A 23,112-nucleotide genomic window follows, 5' to 3' on the forward strand; every position below is an offset into this window, starting at 1 on the left:
AGTTCACTAATGTTCTTTAGGGAAAGAAACTGCCAACCTTACCTGTCTGGCCTACATGTGACTCCAGACCCACAGCAATGTGGTTGACTCTTAACTGCCCCCTATAATTAGAGGTGGGTAATAAATTCTGGCCTAGAGTACAAAGAACCCACTTGGCACTTCTGGCGGAAGATTGTTACAAATGTTTCATTTTTATCTTTTACATGGATGTGCTGGGCTCTTCCATCATCAAGGATGGGGAAAATTGTGGAGCCTCCATGTCCAATCAGTTGTTTAATTGTCCAACACAATTCATGGCTGGATGTGGCAGGACAGCAGAACTTAGGTATGATCTATTGGTTGTGGGATTGCTTAGCTCTGTCTATCACTTACTGCTTATGTTGCTTGCATGCAAGTAGTCCTGGTTAATGGCTTCACCAGGTTGAGACTTCATCTTTAGGAATGCCCTGTGCTGCCTTTGGCATGCCCTCCTGCACTCTCCGTTGATTCCCCGGATTGATTGCAATGGTTGAGTAAGGGATATGCTGGTCCATGAGGTTGGAGAATGTGCTGGAGTACAATTCTGCTGCTGTTGATAGCCCACCGTATCTCATGGATGCCCAGTCTTGAATTGCTAGATCTGATTGAATCTGAAAATGTGTTACTGGAAAAGCGCAGCAGGTCAGGCAGCATCCCAGGAGCAAGAGAGTCGACGTTTCAGGCATGACCTGCTGCGCTTTTCCAGCAACACATTTTCAGCTCTGATCTCCAGCATCTGCAGTCCTCACTTTCTCCTAGATGGTGATGTGGCATCTGGAACATTGTCAGGTTTGATTCCGTGCATATAAATATGTCAGACAATTGCTCTCCCAATTGTGGCACTAGCCCCAGATGTTAGTGAGGAGGACATTGTCGGGTGCTAGGGCTGTTCTTGCTGCTGTCATTTCTGACATCAGTCAATTTCATTTCTTTGAGATTTTTTTTAGTTGAATTCAAATTCCACCTTCTACCATAGCGAAATTTGGACTCGAGTCCCCACAACATCAGTTGAGTTCTGGATTAGTCTAGTGACAATACCACTGAGAAATTGTCTTCCCTTAATATAAACTGATCCATATTGAAATAAAGATCAATATTCTATTTGCCTTCTCTGTTATCCATTGAACTTGGAATGCTAATTGTTTTGTGATTCATGGCTGAGGAATCCAAAATCCTTTTGTTCTATAACTTTCTGCAGCTCTTCACCATTTAAATAATGTTCCGCTCCTCTGTGCTTCCTACTAAACTGCATAACCTCTCATTTCCTTACATTATATTTTACCCACCAAATTTCTATCTTTAAGTTGCTACCTGACTACTGAATAATTGCACATTTTCTGTTTTTATCATCCATGTTAATGATTATTTCCTAACCAATATCACAAACCATATCACATTGGACAACATGCTATGGTGGGGTCCCCGCACGTAAATGTCCGGGTGAGCCTGTTTCCAGCTGGCCAACTCACCCTGCTTTATTTTTTCAGGCAATGGAGCTTTCATTATTAAGCAGTGAGATTTCCATCCATGCCAGGAGGAAGTACTGCCTCATGGCACAGCTGGTTAACCAGAGGCCAACAACTCTGCAATACTGGCAGCACCATAGAGATGGAGTCCAATGCTAACACTGCAGCTAGGTAAAAGATGAAACATTCAATACTGGAGCCTGTCCTCCAGAGAAGTGCTGCCTCTAGCAAGGACCAGACTGGGCAGGTGCTGGTAAGTGGGATGAAGGTATGTAGGGCTGATGAAAATTTTGGACAAGACAAGAACACGTTGGATATCGGAAGAGAAAACTGTATGGGAGGGTGGGTGGAACACTTCAATCCTTTCTGGGATCCAGTATGGAGGCACTTCCCCAATTATTCTGACCAACAGCCAATAGCGACAAACCTTTAAGGTTCAGTGTTGGATCCAGGTATCTCCTGCTCCCTGTTAAACAAGATGGTGACATGATGCCCTTAGTAAACATTAATTGCCCACTTAACGGCTTCAGTTGGGTCATGGATGGGCAATCCATCAGATTCAGAATGGGTGGAAAAGCAGAATCACAGGGAACATAAGACAAATGGCACAGAATGCTACTGAACTTACCACCCAGCTGCTTCCCCATCCATGGATGGTCGTTAAAACCCATTACTTGATAAATCATGCCATTAATAGTTGAAGTACTTTGATGGGTTCAAAATTGTCTCTCTGTTTGTCTAAGAAGTTCTCATACTGCTAAAAATGTTTAATTATCTGTGAAAGAGTTTGAGATATACTGAGTATGTGGAAAGGTTTTCACTCTTAATATTAAATAATTTCCAAAGGTTGTGACTATACACTCATCATCATCAACATTTCTCCCCTTTCTGTATCTGTGTTGCTGATTCCCCAGCACCTTTCACATATGCTTCAGCTAATTCCATACTATCCTTTAGCCCTCCCCTGTTCATCATTGTGTGTAACTTCCAATGGGAGCTACTTCTTGGTTACAACAGCTGAAATACAAAATATCTTGTTTACAAAGTGGCTTTTCATCTACACATAACATTTTAAAGATCCTTAATTATTTTGCTGCTTCACAGAACATGAGCCTTAATTGCAGTTTAAATTTTGATTATGAAATGTAGCCATTAAAACCTCGCAAAATTTGTACAATTGTCAACTATCATCCAAAATTACAATGAACTCAAGCAAAATCAGATAAATTTGTTTGGGAATATTAGATTCATAGCTATGCATTTTTCATAATTAATTGCTTTATTACAGCATATTGTCAGAATACTGTATGGCTTTAATTTGTTTATGACTGTCAAAAAAAGCTTTGGTTTCTGCAGTTCCTTCATGGAAGGAGGGTTTGTCAAACATTTGGATAGGACACGTACAGCTAGAAATATAATCAAGTAGCTATTAAACGGTTGTTCATCTATCTATTCTGCAATACCATATTTCATGTAAAATTTCTTTTTTAATTTCTTCCCCTTTCCATTAATCTCAGAATTTATAGCTAATTTATTAATACTATACTGATAAAAATTGCTGTTGTTCACCAATGGTCTTTGACTTTCTTCAGGAGTATTGAGCAGGGTTGGCATGGTGGCTCAGTGGTTAGCACTGCTGCCTCACAGCACAGAGTCACAGGGTCAATTCCAGCGACTGTGTGGAGTTTGTACATTCCCCCTGTGTCTGCTTCCTCTGGGTGCTCTGGTTTCCTCCCACAGTCCAAAGGTGTACAGATCAGATGAATTGGCCATGGTAAATTGCTCATAGTGTTAAGTGCATTAGTCAGAGTGGGTTACTCTTCGGAGAGTAGGTGAGGACTTGTTGGGCTGAAGGGCCTGTTTCCACACTGCAGGGCATTTAATCTAATATTGCTTAAATTGAAGATATATCTCACTAACTTTTGAGGAGATCACAGGGAAAGGAATCGTGTTTGAGTCATACTGATCTCACATATAAGGGACACAATTTGGTGAACACAATTTATCGCATTGTGAAAAGCAAAAGTGAAAAGCATTTGCTCATTAATTATCATTTGTATGGTGTTTTTATGCACTCTCAGGAATACTCTTGTTAAATCCTCTTTTAATCCTACTTCTCACTTTTAGATTTTTTAAGTTTTGTTTCTGTAATGTGCTCTTTTCCCCTTGTTATGGATCAAGCTAGATCCCCTCAAAACATTTCAAGAAGATAGCGTGGACCCTATCCTTGCTCGTTGGTTTAAGCAGGTGGATATTCCAGGAGTGATGCCGTTGGCCCTATCACTTAGTTTTAAACAGAATAGAATATATTTCAAGATTACAGAATGAAGCACAAACAAAAGAGAACAGAATATAGAATAACTTAACCTATCCAAAAACCCAACAGATTCTCCCAACCTAATGATGCTGTTCCAAATACTTGCAACAATCCCCATAAACACCCTTTGCAATAAAAGGAAAAGTCCATCCCAGGTTCTCACAAGAGAGATGTCAGAGAGAGGGAGGATCAACACGGATCTGCTTCATTGGGTCTAGCAGCTTCACAACTGGCTGCTTGCTAAAACCAAACTAAACCCAAACAAGAGAAGGCTGAGCTGGGAGAACTGGCCACTCCCCTTTCATTGTACAAGTGTTTTTTCAAAACTTAAAAGCTTGTTCAAGTAGATCAACCCCAAGCATTTCGGGATCTGTATCTTTATAACTGCTCTGAAAAAACAAACAAGGACAGACTGGAGACTTGTGACCAGTGCAATGGCACAAAGATTGATGCTGGGTCCACTATTTTCTGTCATTTATATAAACAATTTAGATGTCAACATAGGAGGTAGAGTTAGCAAGTATGCAGATGACACCAAATTTGGAAGTGTAGTGAATAGGGAAGAAGGTTACCTCAGAGTACAATGGAATCTTGACCAGATAGGCCAATGGGCTAAGGAGTGGCAGATGGAGTTTAATTTAGATACATGCAAGATGCTGCATTTTGGAAAAGCAAATCAGGACAGGACTTATACACTTAATGCTAAGGTCCTGGGGAGTGTTGCTGAACAAAGAGACCTCAGAGTGCAGGTTCACAGCTCCTTGAAAGTAGAGTCAGAAGTAGATAGGATAGTGAAGAATGCATTTGGTATGTTTTCCTTTATTAGTCAGAGTATTGAGTATAGGAGTTGGGAGGTCATGTTGCGGCTATAGAGGACATTGGTTAGACCAATAGTGGGTGGCACGGTGGCAGTGGGCGGCACGGTGGCACAGTGGTTAGCACTGTTGCCTCACAGCGCCTGAAGACCCGGGTTCAATTCCCGACTCAGGCGACTGACTGTGTGGAGTTTGCACGTTCTCCCCGTGTCTGCGTGGGTTTCCTCCGAGTGCTCCGGTTTCCTCCCACAGTCCAAAGATGTGCGGGTCAGGTGAATTGGCCATGCTAAATTGCCCGTAGTGTTAGGTAAGGGGTAATGTAGGGGTATGGGTGGGTTTCGCTTCGGCGGGTCGGTGTGGACTTGTTGGGCCGAAGGGCCTGTTTCCACACTGTAAGTCTAATCTAATCTAAAAAAAACCACTTTTGAAATATTGCATGCAATTCTGGTCTCCTTCCTATCGGAAAGACGTTGAAATTTGAGAGGGTTCAGAAAAGATTTACAAGCATGTTGCTGTGGTTGGAGGATTTGAACCATAAGGAGAGGCTGAACATGCTGAGGCTGTTTCCCTGGACTGTTGGAGCCTGAGGGGTGACCTTATAGAGGTTTATGAAATCATGCGGGGCATGGATTGGGTAAATAGACAAGGTCTTTTGCCTGGGCTGGGGGTGTCCAGAACTAGAGGGCATAGGTTTAACATGAGAGAAAAAAGATATAAAAGGGACCTCAGGGGCAATTTTTTCACACAGAGGGTGTTAAGTGCATGGAATGAGGGAGTGGTGGAGGCTGGTACAATTACAGTATTGGATGGGTATATCAATAGGAAGGGTTTAGGGAGATATGGAACAAATACTGGCAAAGGTTAAGTTAGGATATCTGGGTGGCATGGATGAGTTAGACCGAAGGGTTTGTTTCCAAGCTGTACATCTCCATGACTCTATGATAATATAAACTTGTTAAAGGAGCAGCATCATTGTACCCTTTTCGTTATTCTTATCGCAGCTACTTTATTTTTAGTGTTTTCACACTTCACTTCAGTTTCCTGATCATGATGAAGTTCAAAGCATTGGGGCTTGACTTTCAGCAGTAATTAGAAGATAGACTTTTCTGTCTAACCTTGAAAGAAAAGAATTTAGGAACCAGATCCAGCAGATATCAATGATTCTCTTTATCTTAAGAGAAAAGAAGAGATCTAAGAAAGCGAGACTCCATAAAGAGACTTGTAGCCATTTGGGTAAAGCTGAAGGATCCATGTGGAGATAACAGAGACGATTATTGATTTAGATTTGGCTGTGCGGTAACAGATTAAAAATAGAATAACCCACAAATCTGTCAATAGTCACATAAAAGGCACTTAGAGAGTGAATCAATGGAAGGTGTCAGTTGTAGAATTATTTAGAAATGTGAATAAAATTCAGATGAAAATTCAGTCTGCCACAGAATAACAAACTTTATTCAGTTCTACAGTTGGATGCTAACAGTTATGAGCAAAATAATGTGAAACAAGCTACAAATTCTTGTAAACATATTTTGTATTGAAATTTTGCAAAAATAATTACGGCCCAAACTGTAGAATAAATCATGTCAGGTCATCCAAGGATTAGCAGTGCATTTTAGCTCTCCCAGCCAGAACTAAACAATTAAAGGTGTTCTTTACCAAGGGTCTCTTCAATTTGGAATTTGCAACTTAGTAAATCGGCTCTTGGTGTGTTTAACAAAAATACCTGCCATTGTTCACATTTACAACTACTGAATCGAAATTTGGATCCTTACTATTCTTTAATTTATGAGGAAAAAAATTAGAGAAGGATAGACTCAGGTTATAAAACAGTACCAATTTTAAGTGGCAAACTTCATGAGGAATAGATAGAACATAAAAACACAAATATAAACCACCATCAAACAGACGGTACAAACAAATCAAATATTTGATCACTAGCTTGCTGCACTTAACTTTATAATAACTCAGAATTTTATCATTGCTGTATGAGTTTAATTAAGTATGTGTGTGAAGTGTGATGAGATTTATTGAACTACAAATACTTGGAATTTGAAAATTGGGGTTGGCCTGCAACATTCAATTTTGGCATTCATTGCTAGGTATTGACTGTCTATTAGCTAATATTAGCTCAGTAAAAAATCAGGTGAAACAGTTAAAAGTTAATTATCAGCTATTGTAAATAACTTAGCAGCAGTACTTGAGCTGTGGGAATATTTTCAGGACCAATATCTTCAGTATGCACCAGAAAGCATAATCTTCTCTGAACTTACCTTACAAGTGACCAGATAGGGCTCCTTGAGAGTGTTGTGGTGCACTGCTAGTGTACCCTACCTCAAGACCAGCAAACCAAGGTTCAAGTCCTACCTTCCCCAAAAATGTGTATATGTAGGTATGTCTGTAACACAATCTATTATCAACTCTTGTTTTACGCTGTTGTGATACAGTGCTACTGGCCCTATCTCACTTACACCAAATGTAAAATACATAGCACATCTCACCTGGTTGATGAAAGCTATCTACAAAATTAGTGCAGCAATGTTACAATTGAAGCAAGCAGAAGGCTGCAGCCAATGAAGTCTAAATTGCCATTAGGAATTGAAAAAAGGCTTCCTTACTCTCCAGACCCAGGCAAAGGTCTGGTAGCTGTGGACAGGCGAGATGGATGCTGTTCAGACAGAACCTCTGGTTCTGATGTCCATGGTCCTTTGATGGGATTGTGTCTCCACACAGCTGCTGATTGTGCTCCATATTTTGGAGAGAGGGGAGTGCATTGCAATGGAAAAATCAGGTTAAATCCCCTTCATCACCCCAACACTATTGACAAACCATCACCACTATGTAAAGCCATTGTCAATGTGAAAATTTATCTACTGGGTATGGAAAGATGTCAGGGCATAGACAGTCTTTAACTACATTTTGTTCTTACTGCCACCATCAAGCCTGCCTCTGCGCGATAAACAAAGTTTCCACTTGAAACCGTGGGCAAATTTTCAGGATCTCGTGCTTGTGCTTCAGAATAAAATTGGGGTTGGTGTAGAAACTAACCACGGTGTGTGGTAGAATCGTATAGTTCAAGATATTGTGAACGCATTCCTAGGATTGTGATATAGAATGGAATTAAACTAAAGCATTGCTTCAGTTGTAATGATTAGATTACTTACAGTGTAGAAACAGGCCCTTTGGCCCAACAAGTCCACACCGACACACACCCATCCCCCTACAGGCAATTTAGCATGGCCAATTCACCTGACCTGCACATCTTTGGACTATGGGAGGAAACCCACACAGACAACATGCAAACTCCACACAGTCAGTCACCTGAGGTGGGAATTGAACCCAGGTCTGCTGGTGCTGTGAGGCAGCAGTGCTAACCACTGTGCCACCGTGCCATCCACTAAGCCAAGACCACCATATTTATGCTATAGTCCAGTTAGAAAACACCTCTTGAGAGTATACAAAAATCTACGTATTTTGATGGTCAGATAGCTGTTGTAACAACAAACATCGATTGGGAAAACCTGATGCAGCAGACTCCCAGGGAATTGCTTTAATAAACTGAAAACTCCAGATGGACAATTCCCCTGCATCTGGAACCCTCTGGGAGAAAAATCCCTTAATGTCAGAGAATTTGAAGGAATCTGATTCACTTAAGCTTATTGGTTAGTTAGAAAAAAAAACAGGATTGTAAGCCTGCTTTAACTCTGTAATTCCTGAATAAATATTAAAAGGAACCTGCATATTCACACTGACAACCCCAACTACACCAAGCCAGTATCTGACATCGTCTCCGGTAATCTGAAATCTTCCTAACCCAACCCTGTTTGGCCTGGCTCCACTACCTCAGCCAACATCTTCTCCGCACCCCCATCGACTCCCATCCTGGCCTGACAAATCTTAATCTAAACTGACACCTTTCAAGCCACCCCTGGCCCAACCCCATTCCACTTGACAAAGACCCATTCCTACTTTGGACCCAACAGCTCCGCTAATGACCCTTCGTCTATTCAGTACCCACCTGAGCATGACCTAATACCCCCAATCAGCATCCCTCCCAACTGACTCAATCTGAAATGCTCCCATGTCCCAAACCTGACATTCCCAACACAAAATCACAGCTCCCTACCAGCTTACCAGACCACCCCAACCTGATACTCTCCCAACAACCCCTGACCCTACCTGACAATCCCTTAACTGGGCCCAAAACCAACCCTTGCCCAAATCAACTCCATGCCTGTGCATTCATCTAACTACCTAGTACTATACCTACATGTCCCCTTACTCACCTGTCACCCTACTCCCTCTATGTCTTCCAAATCTACTCCCCTCACTTATCTTGCATTCTCATACTTTCACAGTAGCTTTCAAAGTATTTGCTGAATATTTAAATTGCAGTATATGGCTGTAAACATCTTTACAACAATCCTCAATGCTGATGGATTTTTAAGAATCCTGGACAACTTCATAACAGATGGTCCTTGTTTAGGAATCTCCAGCACAGATATTATCGAAAGGTAAATGCATAGTTTTTATTCTGAACAGAATCAAAAATAGGGTTTCCAAACTGATTAAAATTTCTGGACCAAGTCAGAGTCCCCAGGTACTTACCAAGATTCCACAGTATTGAACAAACAATTAGAGTTTAGACGAGCAAGGCAATCTATATATACATTATATTGTCACACTCAATTAAAATGGGCAACAGACAGTAAATAAAGTTTCCTCTTCACTGTCCTCTTGACAATTATTGATTGTCAATAAATGTTGGCCTAAACAGCAACATCCACACACTATGAACAAAATAAAGCACTCTTTGGGGTGATCAATGCATATTCCATGAATTTCTCAACAAACCCCTTCTAAATAATACTAAATCTCAGACAAACATTTGAAAGGCTTCCACTTCCTCACTTCTGAAGCTCTAGCTTTGAAATTCCTTCAAACCCATTCTGTTGTGGACTCTTCATGTCTGCTCATATCCTTGTAGTTCACCCTCCAGGACTTCACTGTCTTACATTCTTGAGACTGTCCTCCAGCACCTACCCATGGACACAATTCCAGTTTTTTTTTCAAAGATGGCTACATTCCCTAAGTAGCCATTGACTCTTGGGTTTTCCAAACTTTCGTCTTTCTCAGTGGAATCAAACAAATGTCATTTGTGGAATTTCTTTAAACTCACTTTGAATGTATTGAGTCATTATAGATGCACAGGTTTCTTCCAAGACCCCATTACTTGCAGAAATTTTATTCAGTTCCAGTCTCAACACTTTATTACATCTAAAGACTCATACAACTTCTCTGACAGTAGAACCTGCTATGAGAAGTATCCTTTTTCAGGATTGAGCCTCTTCTTTCTAAAGCTGACCATCTCACTGACGTGCAGACAGAAAGTTGTAAACTCCCCTGCTCTGACCAACAGATTGAAACTGACTTTAACCCTTGGACTGCTGTTTAGTGACCCTTCATCTGTGACCTATTGATGATAGATGATGGATCATTGAATGATGATCTATTGAAAACCTAAGAAAAAAAACTTCAATCCTGTTCAAGGCAGGATTCAATACAAAAGCTGTTGAATGTGTTGTCTGAAGGTTATAAATCTCCAGTTAGTTTCCTGTCCTCAGCTGCCAGGTCAGAACACATAGCCAAAATGAATTGTATCACACAGTAAAGAAAGAACCGTAAAGGTGTAACAGCATAGGGGGCCATTCAGCCCATCCTGCTTGCATTCCTTCTATTCCTCATGCCAATCTCCTGCCTTTTTCCCATATCTCTGAATGCCAGGGAAAGGGAGCACTTTGATTCTTCTCTATTAGGAGCTGCTTGTGCATTTCATGGTAACAATAATGATTCAAAATGGCAACATAGCAAAACAAAAACATACTTAGCTGTCTTCTCATTTATTCCCAAGTGATGCACAATGACAAGTGCAACATGGCCAATATTTTTAACAAGTTGGGATGAATTAGCAGACCTAAAAATAGTAGGCAGGACTGGACGCTGAATTCATGCTTTGGTGTCTGGCAAATCATGTTTTTCTTCCCACAATAAAGTGGTGTGAGGACTACACTGGTGCAGAGGATGATTAATCTGGACTATTTCAAATCAGTGTTGAGCTCAAACAGGCTCCATTTTCACAGTTCCAGGTCCTTTAACTTGCAGAATGGGAAATGTTATTTTTATTGTGGAACCCCAATCTCTTGTGAAAGGGTTGGTTATGGTCTGTTTAAGTGTTTTAAGGCCTCAGCCATTTAAAATTTTATTTCACAAATCCCTTGTTGAAGAGTTCTTGTTGTGGCAATGATATCGTGAGCAGCAAGTGAGCCCAGCATGGACTCGATTATGCCCAGTAGCATGGACTCAAATAGGTCCAGCAACGTGGACTTAAATAGGCCCAGCAGCGTGAACTCGACTAGTCTCAGCAGCGTGGCCTCAAATAGGCCAGCAGCATGGACTCGACTAGGCCCAGCAGCATGGACACTTGTACACCCAGCGGCATGGACCGAAATAGGTCCAACAACATGGACATGTGTAGGACCAGCAGCACAGACTCGAGTAGGCCCAGCAGCATGGAGTGAGTATTTCAAGTGTGGAATCGAGTAGGCCCAGCAGTGTAGACTTGAGTATGCCCAGCAGCATGGACCCAAGTAGGCCCAGCAGCATGGAACTGTGGCGTTGAAGGTGAGTTTGGGTTTCTGCCAGCTTCTGCATTGATGAGGTGGACGTGGCATTGACTCATGGCTGCTGCTTCAAAGGCGAGATTGGATTCCAGGCAGCATCCAATTCAAGTCAGGTTCATGGATGTGAAGACAGGTTCGGATCCAGAATGAGACCCAGCAGCATTAGCAGTGACTGCATCAGTGAGGTGGGTCTGAAGCAGACTCATGGAGGCTGTGTCAAGTTTCTGCATTGGTGAGATATAGCGAGGGCTCAGAGACGAGGGCGTTGGTGGAGGTGAAATGGTGCAAAAGAGTGAGAAATTTCATTCTAGCGGTGGCAGTGTGGTGAAGGGGATACAGGCCTCACCACCAGGCCCATGGCCCATGATAGAGCACATAATAAGAAGGACTGTAAAGTTTAACACTTTTTCTTCATTTTGTAATTTTTCTGCCTTTTGTATTTTGTGTTTTGATATATTTTGCTCTATTTTAATGTGGTGCTGGAGAGTAGGAAAACTACTCATCATTTTTCACTGTATTTTGTGGGAAATGTAATGAAGCTGCTTCTTTAACAAGATTATGCTATCCTTGGCTTTGTTTTTCAGAGAGTTCGTAAATGACACAGACTCCAAAAAGTCTTGCGTTGTGGGTTTAGGGCCAATTTGATAATAGCTAACAGATCCTGCCACAGGCAGAAGGCTTTCAAGTTTAAAAAAAAAACTCTTGTACAATGAAAGGGGAGTGGCCAGTTCCCCCAGCTCAGCTTATCTCTGGTTTGGTTTGGATTTTAGCAATAGTGTGAAGAAAAGCTGCTGGACCCAAAGAAGTAGGTGCAGGCTGGTCCTCTCTCTCTCTCTGACTTCTCTCCGAAAGAACCAGTGCTTGATTTTACCTTTTGTGCCAAGGGATGTTTATGGAGATTGTTGCAAACATTGGGAACAGCATCATTAATTCCAGATAATCTGTTGGGTTTTCAGATAAGTTAAGTAATTCAGTATTTTGTTCTCTTTTGGTTTGTGTTTCATCTGGTAATCTTGTACATAAATTCTATTTTGGTTAAAACTAAGAGGCTTGACTAGCTGCATCTCTCCTGGAATATCCACTATACACCTGCTTAAAACAGCTAGCAAAGTTAGGGTCTGGGCAACTTTCTTGAAATATTTTGAGGGGGTCTGGCCCATAACAGACTGGAAGCTCTTTGTGGGATTTGTTCTGTTGCAGATTTGGGATTCAGGTTGTAGGACTGGAAGGCAGCAATTGGTAGGTGTTAGTATCTTTTGTTCTGCGTGTTGCATACACAGTCCTTTGAATAGCAATGGCTCTTTCAGTCACCAGAAGTTTTCTGAGCGTGGAAGAAGTGACCTTGGGAGTTTTGCAAAAGGTATTTAAGGCCAAGCTGCTGGAATTAGCAGACAAGCTGGGATTGGAGCTGCCTCCTTCCATGAGGAAAGGAGAGATACTCACAGCAATAGCTCATTATTTAATTTGTTGGAAATGCCATCAGAATCTTTAGAGATGGCTACAATTCCATTGAAGGTGAAGCAGCTTGAGTTAGAGGCAAAAGACAAGGAATTATAATTAAAAGAGGCAAGAGAAAAAGAGAGAGAGAGAAGAGAGAAAGCGCGAGAGAGAAAAGGAAAGACAGGAAAGGAAGAAAGAGAGGGAGTTTGAACTTTAGAAATTGGCACATAAACAAGAGTTCAAAAATTCACTTTCTGAAATAGTGAGAAACTGTGTGGAAGAACAGAGAGTTTAAACAGCAAGATTAGCAGCTGAATTGGCTGACAATTATAAGTTGGTCCAAAAATCAAAGTTTGGCTTCCAGAATTAATTTCATTCCATGTGGAATAGAAATTGGGTAAAAGAAAATCTTCGTGTGGAAAGGGAAAGGTAGTTCTTGGTGAAGATCATAAGGAAAACTTACCACAGGGTAAAAAGGAAACCCTTGAAGAGGTCAGAGAAGTTAAAAAAACGCTGATGTTTTCACTGCAATAAAGTATTCCATATGAAGTCAGTGTTAGTGGGTGAGGAAATGCATTGGGAAGCCAGATGTAGGAAAAAAGGATAAGCAGTGAATTTTGTTGGAATGGTAATGGAAAGCACAGTGGAGGCTAGAAAGCTGCACCAGAATTTACAAGCTGGTCGGAGGTTGGTTAAGGAGGAAATGACAGAGCATCTTAAGCCATTTACATGCAACGGTAAAGTTTATTCAACTAGACCAGGAGCAGCAGGTCAAGTGATTACAATTTAAAGAGACACAGGGTCTTCTCAATCTGCGATGCTGAAAGATGAAGAGATATGTACTTCTGAAGGGCTATTGCCAGAATGTGCAAGTAACGGGAATTCATGGTGAGACAAGAACTGCTCAGTTATATAAAGTGAGGTTAGAATATCCAGAGAAGAGTGGGGAAGTTGTGGAAGGACAAACTCTTAGCTCCAGGAATACAATTTGTCCTTGCTAACGATATAGCGGATTTACTAATAGGAGTGCTGCCTACTGTGGTTGAAAAGGCAACTGAGCTATTGCGGGGCACATATCCTGGGATTTTTCCTGACTACATGGTAACATGGTCACAAAGTCACCAGCTGCAACAGGAGAGGCCAAAGAATATTGGTAAGAAAGTTGAAGTGGAATTACCAGAGAGCCTGTTTGATTAGATGGTTGAGACAAGCTAGGAGCAGATAGATGACAAAGCAGAAATCTTTAGCTCAGATAAAGTAACTGAGTTACAGCAGAAAGACAAAAACGTAAATCAATTGTATCAAAGGGCATTCAGAGAAAAAGAATCTGAATGTATCCCTGAATGTTATATCTTCAAACTGATGTCTTAATGAGGAAACAGGGAACATCACATACTCAGGCAGATGAGAAATGGGCAAAAGTTCATCAAATCATATTGCCAGTGGGCTATAGAAAGGAGGTGTTGCGAGTGGCACACAAGCTACCTCTAGGGGGTCATTTAGCGTGAGAAAAACTCACGCTAAAAAGGGGGTTGTTTAGCAGTGAGAAAAACTCAAGCTAAAATATAAAAACATTTTTACTGGCTTGGACTGCACCAGGATGTGAATGAATTTTGCTGGATGTGTCACCCATGTCAGGTAATTGGAAAACCATAGGCAGTATTAAAACCTATACATTTAAACCTATTCCTGCATTTGAGGAACCTTTTACAAGCATCTTAATTGATTGTGTAGAACCTCTACCTCAAAGAAAAAGTGGGAATCAGTATTTGTTAACAACAATGGATGTGTCCGTTAGATTTCCAGAGGCTATTCCACTACGCAATATCACAGCTAAAAGGATTGTAGAGGATTTACTCAAATGTCTCACTAGATACAGACTACTCACAGAGATACAATCAGAACATGGGTCAAACTTTACATTGACATTATTCAAGGAAGTTATGGACAGCTTAGGAATAAAGCAATTCAAATCTACTGCATACAATCCAAAATTGCAGGGAGTGCCAGAAAGATGGCATCAGAATTTAAAGACCATGTTGCAGGCTTGTAGCTAAGACTACCCAGATGATTGGGTTAAGTCAATTTCATATGTGCTTTTTGCGATCAGAGATGCACCAAATGAATCGACTAAATTCAGTCCATTTGAATTAGTTTTGGGGCATAAAGTGAGATGACCAGTCCAGAACTATAGGGCACAGGTTTAGGGTGAGAGGGGAAAGTTATAAAAGAGACATAAGGGGCAATGTTTTCATGCAGAGGGTGGTACGTGTGTTGAATGGGCTGCTAGAGGAAGTGGTGGAGACTGGTACAATTACAACATTTAAAAGGCATCTGGATGGGTATAAGAATAGGAAGGGTTTGGAGGGATATGAGCTGGGTGCTAGCAGGTGGGACTGGATTGGATTGGGATATCTGGTCTGCGTGGACGAGTTGGACCAAAGGGTATGTTTCTGTGCTGCACATCTCAATGACTCTAAGAGTTTATGACTGCTGATTAAGGAAAAATTGGTAAGTCAGAATTCAGAGATCACCTGTTTGGACTATGTGTATAATTTTAGGGAAAAATTAAATAGAACTGGGGAATTGGCTAGACAGCATTTAAAAGTATCACAGCAAACAATGAAACAGGAAGCAGACAAGAAATCAAAAATTCACAATTTTCCTCTCAGGGGTAAGGTATTAGTGTTACTTCCAGTGATAGGTGAACCTTAAAAGCAAGGTTTAGTCAACCTTATCAAGTCGAAAGGAAATTGAGTCTGGTGAATTATTCAAGGAGATTGAATGCGTGCTCCAAGACAACATATGTAGCTCACCCATCGTAATGGTGCCAAAACCAGATAGTTATTTATGGACTATCACAAAGTCAATGTAGTTACAAAGCCTAATGCAAATCTGATTCCATATTTGGAAGACTGTGTTGAGAAGGTGGGACAAGCAACTTATATTTCTAAGTTGGACTTGCTCAGAGGATACTGGCAGGTACCTTTATCAGAAAGAGAAAAGGCAATTTCGGCTTTTGTAACATCAGATGGACTATATCAGTTTAAAGTCATGCCATTTGGCATGAAAAATGTACCAGCCACATTTCAGAGATTAACCATTAACCAGACTACCCAACTGTATCATATATATCAATGACCTGGTGATTTTTAGTCACAGGAACATTTTAAACATTTAATAGACTTGTTCAATCAACTTCAGAAGGTAGGCTTGGTGATAAACCTGGCTAAAAGGAATTTGCCAAAGCCCAAGCCCCCTTCCTGGACCATATTGTTGGACATGGACAAATGGCCCCATGAAATGCAAAAGCAAAGACAACTGGAGAGTTTCCCATGCCATCGACAAAAGGAGTAGTACTATGGTTCCTGATATTGAGTGGATTTTATCAAAAACTTGTACCAAAATTTAGCAGTGTGGCTGCTCCACTCACAGATTAGCTAAAGAAAGACAAGAAGTTTCATTGAACAGTGAACTGTCAGAAGGTATTTGACAGCCTGAAAGGTGTGTTAATCACTGCCCTGGCATTAGTCACACCTAATTATGCAAAGCCATTCAAGGTGGGTATCGATGCAGGTGATGTGAGTGTTGGTGCTGTGCTCTTGCAAGAAAACGATGAGAAGTTAGAAATATCTATTGGGTATTTCTCGAGAAGATGAACGTTCATCAGCAGAAATATTCAACGAGAAGGAGACTTTGAGCTTGGCATTGGCATTATAACATTTCAATGTTTATGTTACCAGTAATGTATCTGAGGCAATCATATACATTGATTATAACCATTTGAAGTTTGTGGAGAAACTTAAGGACAAAAGTGCCAGCCTTTTTAGATGAAGCTTGTTGTTACAGCAATTAAATTTGAAAATTGTGCATGTAGCAGGATGAGAAAATGTGACTGCCGATGGATTGTCAAGACTGAAATGAGAAATGGAAGCACTTGGTGGCAGGAGTACAACAGACTGACACGGAATGTAGTTGTGCATGTTTATACATTTATAGTCAATATAATGTATATGTGTGTTTTAGAATACTAACAATTTAGGTTTAAGCGGTTTTAAAATGAAGCCATCATTAGATGTTGATGGTTCTCTTTTTTTAAGGTGGGAGATGTAATATAGCTGCTCCTTTAACAAGCTTATGCTGTCCTTGGCTTTTTTTTCAGCGAGTTTGTAAACAGCACAGACTCTGAAAAGTCTGGGGTGTAGGGTTTTAGGGCCAATTTGATGATAGTTAACAGATACTGTCTCAGGCATAAGGCTTTCAAGTTTTAAAAACACCCACTTTTACAATGAAATGGGAGTGGCCAGTTCTCCTAGCTCAGCTTTACTCTGGTTTAGTTTGGTGGTTAGCAGTGTGGAAGAAGGCTGCCGGACCCAAAGAAGCAGGTCCAGACTGGTCTTCTCTCTCTGACTTATGTTTGTTGTTACATTTTGTGCCAAGGGGTGTTTATGGGGATTGTTGCAGGTGTTTGGAACAGTATCGTTAAGTTGGGATAATCTGTTGGGTTTTCGGATAGGATACGTTATTTTGTATCCTGTTCTCTTTTGTTTGTGTTTCATTCATTAATCTTATAAATAAATCCTGTTTTGTTTAAAACAAAGTGGTTTGACCAGTGGCATCTTTCTGGGAATATCGGCGTTACACCTGCTTAATACAGTAAACAAAGTTAGTGTCTGGGCTACCTTCTTGAAATGTTTTGAAGGGTCTGTCCATAACACAAAACATACTTAAAAAAAACCAAATCAAATTAAATCAAATCTCTTTGTGCAATTTCAGTCAACTCTATTGTTGACATTTCCCCAAGCTTGTTCTTGTAGCTTAGGTTACTAAGAATACGTTGCTGAGATTCAAAAGGTCTAGAATCATTCATCTCAGCAGGATTCTGTAGAGAGATTTTAAGAACTTCTTCTGGTGTAGCCTCCTCAGGGACTGACTGCACCTCATGCCACTTCGGGTGCTCAGGTAATGGTGCCTCTGTTACATGGGTCCAGCCCACTAGCTACTGCCCTGCGATGCAGCACCCAGCTCATGTCTCTCCGAGTTGCCCTCTTCTTTACAAGCTTGCTGGCCTCCTCTTGCCTTTAATGTATACCAGTGGAATGTCAGAGTCATGGATCACTCCTGGAAATGACTACCTTTGGGCTAAGATGCCATGGTCCCTCATCCCTGTTTGCCTATCACTCACTGAATTTGACTTAAGCATTTAACTGCAATCAGGTGTATTCATGCAATAGTGACCTTTCTAACGATCTCAATTAGCCACTTCCTGCTATTCATTTGCAACATTGCCTCCCTGCTGCCTGTGACATCTACTCAGCCCAGAATTTTCAACGCCAAGTCTCCAATATATGACATCTCTTGAAATTCTACAGTCCTTGTATCCAGGGTTCCAGTTCCAACGGCCTCTATTCAATTTCACCCAGTATTTCATTAGAGTTAAAATTGCATTGTCCATTACAATTGTGTTCAGGTTAAAAGCTTGCACAATGGTTACTGGGCTTTGATGATACATTTGAAGAGTGCCAATTCCCTGGTCATTCTCTCTCAGTACCTGAGATGTCTCACTTGGTTTGCTTCCGACATGCAACATATAAGATCTGACTTCAGGCTCAGTACTAGGCTGGTTACTACTCCACCTAGTGGGTTAAATGTTTCACAGATGTACATCTTCAATTTACCCAAAGACAACTTCAGACACTACATCCTCTGGCTGGTGAGATTTTTGTTTCTTTCTTCTGTTCTAATGTACTCAGAGTAATGTGCTTTCTTATGCAATCTTAGATAGCAGTGATACCAATTTAAGTTACAACTGTTTATTTACAATCTTTATTCTAATGTAACTTGCTAGTTAGATTATTTTTACATGAACATCTGATCTATTATTCTATTATATGAACCCCATTCAGTTCATTTACACACAAAAAAACCTTCTTTTCAGGTTGTGCTGTATCAGTTCTTCATGAATTCACGTTGTCAGTTTTTAAAAAAAATTCTCTAGCTCTATGAAGCTAACATTGACATCTTCAATTTGATTTCACGAATGTTCAGTCTTCAAGCTATTTTAAATTTTAGTTCTGACACTAGATGAGCTCACACTTGGTTGTAGTAAGTAAATTCTTTGCTATTTTGAAGTGAGATTACCAACTTTCCCCAATCTTCCAAGCAGCTTCACACTTCAAAAAGAATTTCCAGCACCTCCGGGAAAAATTGGAGTGGGTCTGGCTAATGGTATTTAAAGTACATCTGGAAAGATATGGAGAGAATTTTGTCCTTTAATTATAATCTTATAAGCCAGTTCCCGTGATGATCTGTTTTCACTTTAAAGCTTTAATAACAAACCTGAACATTAAAACTGACTTTCCTGAGCAATGCCCGTGTATATATTGAAGAATAGAACTTAATATCTTTAAATAATCTGCACCACAGCTAATTTCAAGCTCATATTCAATTATATTTTTTTTGGTTCCAACTACACTATTATTCATAACTTGCATTCAATTTCTTCTAGATTTCAAGCATCAAACCTAGAGCCAGTATCTTAGCAACATGTTACCCACAACATTGTTTTCTCATTACCATAGACCCTTTTTGTTGAACATATAGTTGAAATTGAAACATTCATGGAGTTCATGGGCTTCCCAACAACGGTTTCCAACCTGGTATGAACAATAGGTTTTCTTTACTTCATCTGCCTGAAAATGAATATTTTGTTTTCTCTGTTCTGTGATGTTCTTGTTGCAACTATTGGTAATTAGTGTTGTCATTTTGTCTTTATTGAGCTGCATAATTAATGCCCTTTGTTGGCCTATATACCTGTATTCCTAATGAAGGGCTTTTGCCCGAAACATCGATTTTACTGCTCCGCGGATGCTGCCTGAACTGCTGTGCTTTTCCAGCACCACTAATCCAGAATCTGGTTTCCAGCATCTGCAGTCATTATTTTTACCATATATTCATACAAATGTTTCCATTTGTTGTGTACCATGAGTGAGAAGGAAGCTTCAATTTTTGTTTCAAAACATTGTTTTATTTTTAATCTGGATTGCTTTATTTGGAATATTCTGGTAGAATGATTACATCATTTCCACATTTGAAATTACGGGGTGGATTTTAGCTCATGTTGTAGGAAGGCTGTGTGGAGAATCTCCCAAATCAATCAATCACATAAATGGCCCCAGCATGGACCATCCTTGCTTCAGGGAGGCAGGGATTGGGATGGAGGCTGGACCGCTGGCCCAATAAAAAGTTCAGAGGTGGTCGTGGAATTGTGCAAGTGCCAATGCAGCTGATAGAAAATTCACCTCGATTCCTAAAGACTTTAATTAAGTTATGTTAAGGATTGTTAAAATTCTAGATCTCGCCTCTCAAGCTATCTTATCTACTCCCACCTCACCTCCCATGCTCCTTCCATGCCATTTCCATCTCTTCATATTCCCTATATTCCCTTCAGGCCCATCATATTATCCATTCCATTCAAATTTTCCTTTACCCGCTCCATGTTCCCCATGTGGAACCATGTGGAGATGAAAATTGATTAAAATTCAGACAATCTATTAGAGGTCTCACTCATACACGCTTGTTATCAAAAACAAACTCTCGTTCATGAAACAAGATTTAAAGATGTAAATCATTTGAGAAGTAGTCAATGTTATAAAGACAAATATCTGTTTCACGAATCGTATTGGGAATGGCATTAACAGAAGAGCTAAAAACAACTCAATCCAGAAACCTGAGTCTTCAGGAGTCACGCGAATTACCTGAAGATACTGAAATGCCAATGCCAGATAGGACTGTAGCTCTCATTAGCAACTTCTGCATGATGCTGTAGGATGACCTGTGACCAGTGGGACTACATGGTCATCCAATGTCAATGGTGTTGAAAATCATTGCAGCGCTGCATTTCTAAACATCTGGATCTTTCCAAGGATGCTTTGGGATCGTGTGTGGGATATTCTAGGGAGCCACTTTCCACAACATCAGGGAAGTAACCCCAACGTACTGTTTAGATGAGATTCCATACAGTGTGGAAACAGGCCCTTCAGCCCAACCAGTCCACACCGACCCTCTGAAGAGTAACCCACCCAGACCCATTGCCCTCTGACTAATGCACCTAACACCATGTGCAATTTAGCATGGCCAATTCACCTGATCTGCACATATTTGGATTGTGGGAGGAAACCGGAGCACCCGAAGGAAACCCACGCAGAGAATGTGCAAACTCCACACAAACAATTGCCTGAGGCTGGAGTCAAACCTGGGACCATGGTGCTGTGAGGCAGCAGTGCTAACCACTGAGCCATCGTGCCGCTCGCTTAAAAGGGCTGCAGTGTTTGCCTGATTCCCCACTGAGTCTGCTGGCAGACTGACAGGTAGTATGTTGTTCTCAGGATAATTACAGGTTTACCATTTATCTAGGTATAATAGATTGTGTACATGTGGCCATCAAAACTGGACTGGACTGGCCTGCAGCTTTCATCATCAGGAAATGATTCTGCTTTGTAAACATTCAGTTGGTCTGCAACTGCCATAAGTGCAAACTGTAGGTGTCTATCTGTTTGCAAAGGAGCACTCGTTATACATTTTTGCTCTAGCATTCCAGACATAATTGTTTCAAACCCCCTGCACACGTCCATGGATGGTCCTTGGTGACGGGTATGATCTCAAGAAATTTATGCAGATGAGGAACGCTTGAAATACAATGTCTGCACAGGGCATGTTGACCAATGACCAAACAAACAATAGGCCTGTCCAAGATGAGACTTAATTGCCTGGGTCATTTTGGAGAAGATGAAACATGGAAACTAGGAGTTGGAGTTGGCATCCAACCTTTGAGCTTACTCCGCCATTCAGTATGCTATGGCTGATCCTCTATCTCAATGTCATATTCTAACTTTCTCCCCACTAACCTTGATGCCTTTAATATACAAACATATATCTATCTCCTCCTAGAAATATTCAATGACTTAGCCTCCACCGCCTTCAGTGGTAGCAAATGCCACACGTTCGGCACCGTTTGAGTGAAGAAATGTTTCTCCATCCCTGTCTGAAATGTTCTACCCCATGTTCCCTGGTTTTAGACTCTGCAAGCATGGAAGCATAGACTCTTGCATCTAGTCTATCCAGGCCTAACAGAATTTTATATGTTTCACTCAGATCTCCTTTCATCCTTCTAAACTTGAGTGAATACAGGCCCAGTAGGACAGTCCTGTCAACAGTAGTGAGCCTCCATTGCACTCTCTCTGTGGCAAGTATATCCTTTCCTAGCTAGTGAGACCAAAATTACACAAAAAACTCCAAGTATGGTATCACCAGACCTTGTAAATTGCAGTAAGGAATCTTTACTTCTAAACTCAAATTTTCTTGCAATGAAGGCCTTTCTAATTGCTTGCTGCACCTACTTTCATTGACTGGTGTACAAAGATACCCAGATCTATTTAAACATCCACACTTCCCAATCTATATCACCATTCGAATGATACTCTTCCTTTCTATTTTTTCATACTGGTGTAAAACCTCACATGTAGCCTCATTATACTACATCTGTTGTATGATTGCCCACTCACTCAACTTGTCTAAGTCACCTCAAAGCTTGCTTGCTTCCTCCTCATACTCATAATCCTGTCCAGTTTTGGGTCATCAGCAAACTTGGAAATGTCCATTTTGCCTCCCTTATCCAGGTCACTTATACCAGTACATACTGTGAATAGCTTGGGCCAAAGCAATGAACTTTGCAACAGCCCTTAGTACCTACCACTCCGTCTGTTGACAAATTAGGTTTGGAGCAGTTAGTGAATGGACAGTGGTGGGGAATACGTGTGCTGAGATGTGGGGGAGATGTGACTTGTTAGAACATAGAACATACAACACAGGCCCGTCAGCCCTCAATATTCCACCGACCTGTGGAACCAATCTGAAGCCCATCTACACTATTCAATTCTCGTACATATGCCTATCCAATGATGATTTAAATGCCCTTAAAGTTGGTGAGTCTACTACTGTGGCAGGCAGTGCGTTCCACGCTCTTACTACTGTCTGAATAAAGAAAATACCTCTGACATCTGACCTTTACCTATCAACCCTCAATTTAAAGTTATGTACCCTCATGCTAGTCATTGTCATCCAAGGAAAAAGGCTCTCACTGTCCAACCTATCTAACCCTCTGATTATCTTATACGTCTCAATTAAGTTGCCTCTCAACCGTCTCTTCTTAATGAGAGGGCATTCCACACCCTTACTACTCTGAGTAAAGAACCAACCTCTGACATCTGTCTTACACATGCCCCTCAATTTAAAGCCACGTCCCCTTGTGCTAGCCATCACCATCTGAGGAAAACACCTCTCACTGTCCACCCTATCTCAACCTCTGATCATCTTGTTTG

Source organism: Hemiscyllium ocellatum, chromosome 16 (assembly GCF_020745735.1).
Source record: "Hemiscyllium ocellatum isolate sHemOce1 chromosome 16, sHemOce1.pat.X.cur, whole genome shotgun sequence".
Taxonomy (NCBI): Eukaryota; Metazoa; Chordata; class Chondrichthyes; order Orectolobiformes; family Hemiscylliidae; genus Hemiscyllium; species Hemiscyllium ocellatum.